We start from the raw sequence: 5154 nt of genomic DNA, 5'->3' as shown, positions 1-5154 counted from the left end.
TGAATGTTTTAAATTTCTGAATTATTTTAAAGAAACACTAGGTATTAAAAATTATGAATCTCATAAATCATAAATTTTATAAGTAAATAATTGAATTGATAAAATATATTATTAATAATAACATATGATTTTTATTATTTAAATTTTTATTTTATTTTGAGAAAAAATAAATTTTCATATGCTTTATATAAATATTTCTTTTTGGAATCATAACATAAAAAATTCAAAAAGGTTAGTTTTTGAAAATGTTATTTTCTTAAGTATAGCAACTATGAGATTTTTTTAGTTTTCATTTTTTGAAAAATTAAAATTTTTCTTTTACCAAACATTTGTCTCATTTAAATTAAATAAAAAGACTTTAATATCTCAAAAAATGAATTATTTAACAAGTAATAATATTAAATTTTTAATTATATTTTTTAGTTTTTTTAATTTAAGTATGATATATTTTATTATATATACTTATATGTTAGTATTTGTACCGTCCGGGTCTTGACCGTTGACCAAAGTAAACATAGGACCCTCGAAGGAGGGGCCCACAAGGAGGGTTCAGTTTTTTAGGAAGGAGCCTTGTCAAGTTCACGTGTAAGAGGACCGAGGAGGTGTCGGCTTGGGGAAAAGGCGAGAGTCCTCGGCCCTCGGCATCCGAAGAGAAAGATGAGTCAGAAAGGTGGCTTGAAGGCCACATCCCAGCTATCAAGATAGAGAAGCCCAGATCACAAAGACCATGCATAAAGATGTAGGGAAGCGGCAGTACGCCCCACCGCTAGAGAACCACTGGAACCGATACGACACGGTAGAGTCTCGTTCCAGGGGCGATCGACATGCATGGGACGTGAGGGGGCAGTGTACGCTCAGTATGTATGATCTCTCTGATATTGGGCACATGAGTTGACGCCTGAGGGATCATCCCGCGCCAGTTGCACTTTGAAAGGGCAACCTCACTCACTCGAGTCAACCTTAGCTCAGGTTATGATGACGTGAGGGCCTGCCTGTAGTGATGCTTGAGTCAGAGGCAGCCACGTGGCAGAAGCGCTTAAGTCAAAGGTATATAAGCCTTTCTGAAAGGCTTAGAGAGGGACGTGCTACATTCTTACACGTTTTCAAACTTTACACATTCAAGTAATTTGGGGAACGAGAGAGAATTCAGTTACGATTCAGTTACGCGCCTCCTCGAGCACGGTGTTTATGGTGTTCTGTTACGGAGGTGCACGGTGTTTTCTGCCAGTACTAACTTGAGCGTCGGAGTGCAAACGGCCGCGAGGGCGCCCATTTGTCTCTCTGTTTCAGGTATTCACGGCGGCAAAGGGTGAAGATTGGTACAAAGACAAAGGAGTCCTTGATACGCAGTTCGTAGCTACGCACAAAGGCAACCGAGTCAACTGGCAAGAACATTTGGCGCCCACCGTGGGGCCTGATCTAAAACAATAGTCCCACCGCAAGAGTTTCGAGTTTCAGTAGCAACAGCGAAGTTCGTCGAGGTTTTCCAAGATTCTTAAAAGATTCATCAGGAATCCTCAAGATTCGCTCTGTTTCACCGAAGAAAGTTCGAAGATTTGCAGAAACAGTTCAAGATCCTTCAAGAAACAGTGAAGAATGAGGACTACTAGGCAAAGTTCAACAACACGCGCAGAGAGTGATGGCATGACCTTGCAGCAGGTTATGGAGGTGATGCAAGGCCTTCAAGAGGCGATGGCGGCATCGAGGGCGGAGCAAGAACGCATTCAGCTGGATCTTATGGCGTCGCAGGCAAGAAACGAGGAGTTGTATCATGTGAACAAAGAGTTGTGCCGCGGGATTCGCAACCACCCTGGGAATCGCGAAGCAGAGGATCGCGAGTGCTTCACACCTCCTAGGGAGTTCCCTATGCCCTTCTCGCAATCCATCATGGAAGCAGTGATTCCACCCACGTTCGTAGGCCCGAAAGTCACGTTCACTGGGATGGAAGATCCAGAGGCGCACCTCACTGCGTTCCACACGCAAATGATGCTTGTCGACGGTTCTGACGCCGTGAGGTGCAAGTTATTCATGAGCACGCTGGCAGGAATGGCAATGGACTGGTTAATCAGCCTTCCAGATGGCCACGTGACATCATTTGCACAACTATCACAACTGTTTAGGGAACAGTATATCGCGAAACGGGCTCCCCCACCGGTGTCGTATGATCTCTTCGACGTGAAGCAGTACCAGGGGAAGACGTTGAAGGAATACATCAACCGTTTTGGGGCACAGGTGATGAAGGTTGGCACCACTGAGGAGCCGATGATCGTGTATGCGTTCAGGAAGGGAATCTGCCCCTGGCTATTCTGCGAGTCGCTCATCAAAAACCGCCCCAGAACTGTCGTAGAAATCAGGCGTCGCGTGGTGGAGCACATCGCAACAGAGGGAGAGGTATGCGACAAACGTGCGAGTGTTGCACCCGCACGCCCTAGAGCACCGTTGCGCGCACAGCCCACGCGGTTGAATTAGGCTGCGACGGGGAAGAGAGGCCAGGATAGGAAGCGCCCCTATGAGCTGAGGAAGCCTCAAACCAGGGGACGCTCAGGGGAGAACAGGCAAGTTAGGCACAACTTTGTGGTGGAGCTGAAGGACCTCATTGTTGTGCCCAACATAGCAGATAGGCAGAGGATCCCCACGAAGACAGACAAGGTGTTGGGACCACACAAGGACGCGTGGTGTGAATTCCATCAGGCGTTCGGGCATCAGATCACCAACTACTTGGCTTTGGGCCATCAGTTGGACGAGCTCGTGAAGAGCGGATTTTTGAATGATTACCTGGTAGGGTCGTCCGGAGCCGCAGCCTTGGTAGCACCAGTAGAAGACCACGCTCATGAGATGCCTATCCATGGGGAGGTTCACACCATCTCTGGTGGATTTTCGGGTGGAGGATGCACTGCCTCTCAGCGCAAGAGGTAGGTGCGGTCAGTAAATTCGGTGGTGGAGCAGGGGAGGACGACTCGCTGGACATCGACCTTCCATTCACGAAGGTTGATCTCCACGATGTCGTCCCCCACGATAACGATCCCGTGTTGATATCGGTTGTGACCGCGGGAAGGAGAGTGTACTGAGTGCTCGTGGAGCAGGGCAGCTCGGCGAATGTGATGTTCTGGTCCACATTCAATAAGTTACAGTTGTCTCCTGATCTGCTAAGACCATACACATGGTGCTTGTATGGTTTCGCAGGGAACCAAGTGGAGCTGCGTGGCTATCTGGAGTTGAGGACAACTTTCACAGATGGCACCGCGTCGCGCACCGAGAACATAAGGTATCTGGTTGTGAACGCCACTTCGGCGTACAACATTTTACTGGGAAGGCCAGCTTTGAGCAGACTGAGGGGGGTGGCGTCTACCCGACATATGAAGCTGAAACTGCCTGATCTTAGTGGCAGAGTGATCGTGATTAAGTCCGATCAGAAGGAAGCAAAGAAGTGCTATGAGAATAGCCTTAAGACAAAGAGGGGCGTATTCATGGTGTTGGAGCACCCGCCCACGGAGGAGACGCCCGCGGAGGCATTAACCATGGAGGAGACGCCCTCGGAGGCAGTACCCATGGAAGAGGCGCCTGCGGAGGCGTTACCCGTGGAGAAGGCACCTACCGAGGCAGTATCTGGAAGGAAGGGTCGCGATGGTGTATCGCGTGCTAAGAACACTCAGGAGAGGTGACTTGGGCCAGCTAAGAACGTGGTCGAGCGGCAGATAGGTTGAAAGGTGTTTAAGCTAGGGAAATCGTTGGGCGCGGTTGAGCAAGAGCAGGTGGCCGGGGTGATTGCCCGAAACCTGGACGCCTTCGCATGGTCCGCCTCGGACATGCCAGGTATCGACCACGATTTTCATTGCCACAGCTTGACCATGGATCCCAAGGTGAAGCCTGTTCGCCAGTGCCGAAGGAAATTCAATGAGGAGAGGCAACAGGTCGTGCGCTAAGAGACCAAGAAGTTGTTGGACGCTAGCCACATTAGGGAGATCCAGTACCCCGAGTGGTTGGCCAATGTGTCTTAGTTAAGAAGGCCAATGGGAAGTGGAGGATGTGTGTTGACTTCACTGACCTCAAAAAGGCCTGCCCCAAGGATTCGTATCCCCTGCCCAACATCGACGCGTTGGTGGACAACGCCTCAGGTTGCAAAATGCTGAGTTTTCTGGATGCCTTTTCGGGGTATAACCAGATCAAGATGCACCCCCGTGACGAGTGCAAAACGGCGTTTATGATCGAGACGTCCTACTATTGTTATAAGGTGATGTCGTTCAGTCTGAAGAATGCGGGAGCCACATATCAAAGGTTGATGGATAGGGTCCTTGCACCCATGTTGGGAAGGAACGTGCAGGCCTACGTAGACGATATGGTGGTGACCTCCCAAGAAAAGGGGTGGCATATAGCTGATTTGGAAGAGTTGTTTGCCACTATAGCTAAGTACCGCCTCAAGTTGAACCCTGAGAAATGCGTCTTCGAGGTTGAGGCGGGTAAGTTTCTGGGTTTTTTGCTCATCGAGTGGGGGATAGAGGCAAACCCCGACAAGTGTGCGACAATCTTGGCGATGAAGAGCCCAACCTCGGTGAAGGAAGTTCAGCAGCTGACAGGGCAGTTGGCGGCCCTGTCAAGGTTCGTATCTGCTAGAGGAGATAAGGGTCATCCTTATTTCCAGTGCTTACGAAGGAACAACCGGTTCGTATGGACCGAGGAGTGTGAGGCAGTGTTCCTCAAGTTAAAAGAATATTTGGTCGCTCCCCCAATGTTGTGCAGGCCACATATGGGCGAGCCGCTTCGTTTATACTTTGTTGTAATAGAGCGGGCGATCAGCTTAGTCCTCGTCCAGGAGCAGGACTAGGTGCAAAGGCCTATCTACTTCGTAAGCAAGGTGTTGCAAGGACCAGAAGCAAGGTATCAGGTCCTCGAGAAGGCAGCCTTGGTCGTGGTATTCTTGGCCAGGAGGCTTCGCCATTACTTCCAAAGCTTCTCAGTGGTAGTGATGACGGACCTCCCCATCCGGAAAGTGCTGCAGAAACTGGATGTAGCGGGAAGAATGGTACGTTGGGCTGTAGAGCTCTCTGAGTTCGACGTACAGTATGAGCCTCGGGGCCCCATAAAGGGTCAGATCTATGTGGACTTTGTGGCGGAACTATCCCCGGGGAATGTGCAGTCAGAGGAAGAGATCAGCTT

Source organism: Phaseolus vulgaris, chromosome 2, assembly GCF_051622355.1.
Source record: "Phaseolus vulgaris cultivar YP4 chromosome 2, ASM5162235v1, whole genome shotgun sequence".
Taxonomy (NCBI): domain Eukaryota; kingdom Viridiplantae; phylum Streptophyta; class Magnoliopsida; order Fabales; family Fabaceae; genus Phaseolus; species Phaseolus vulgaris.
This window is presented reverse-complemented; position numbering follows the sequence as displayed.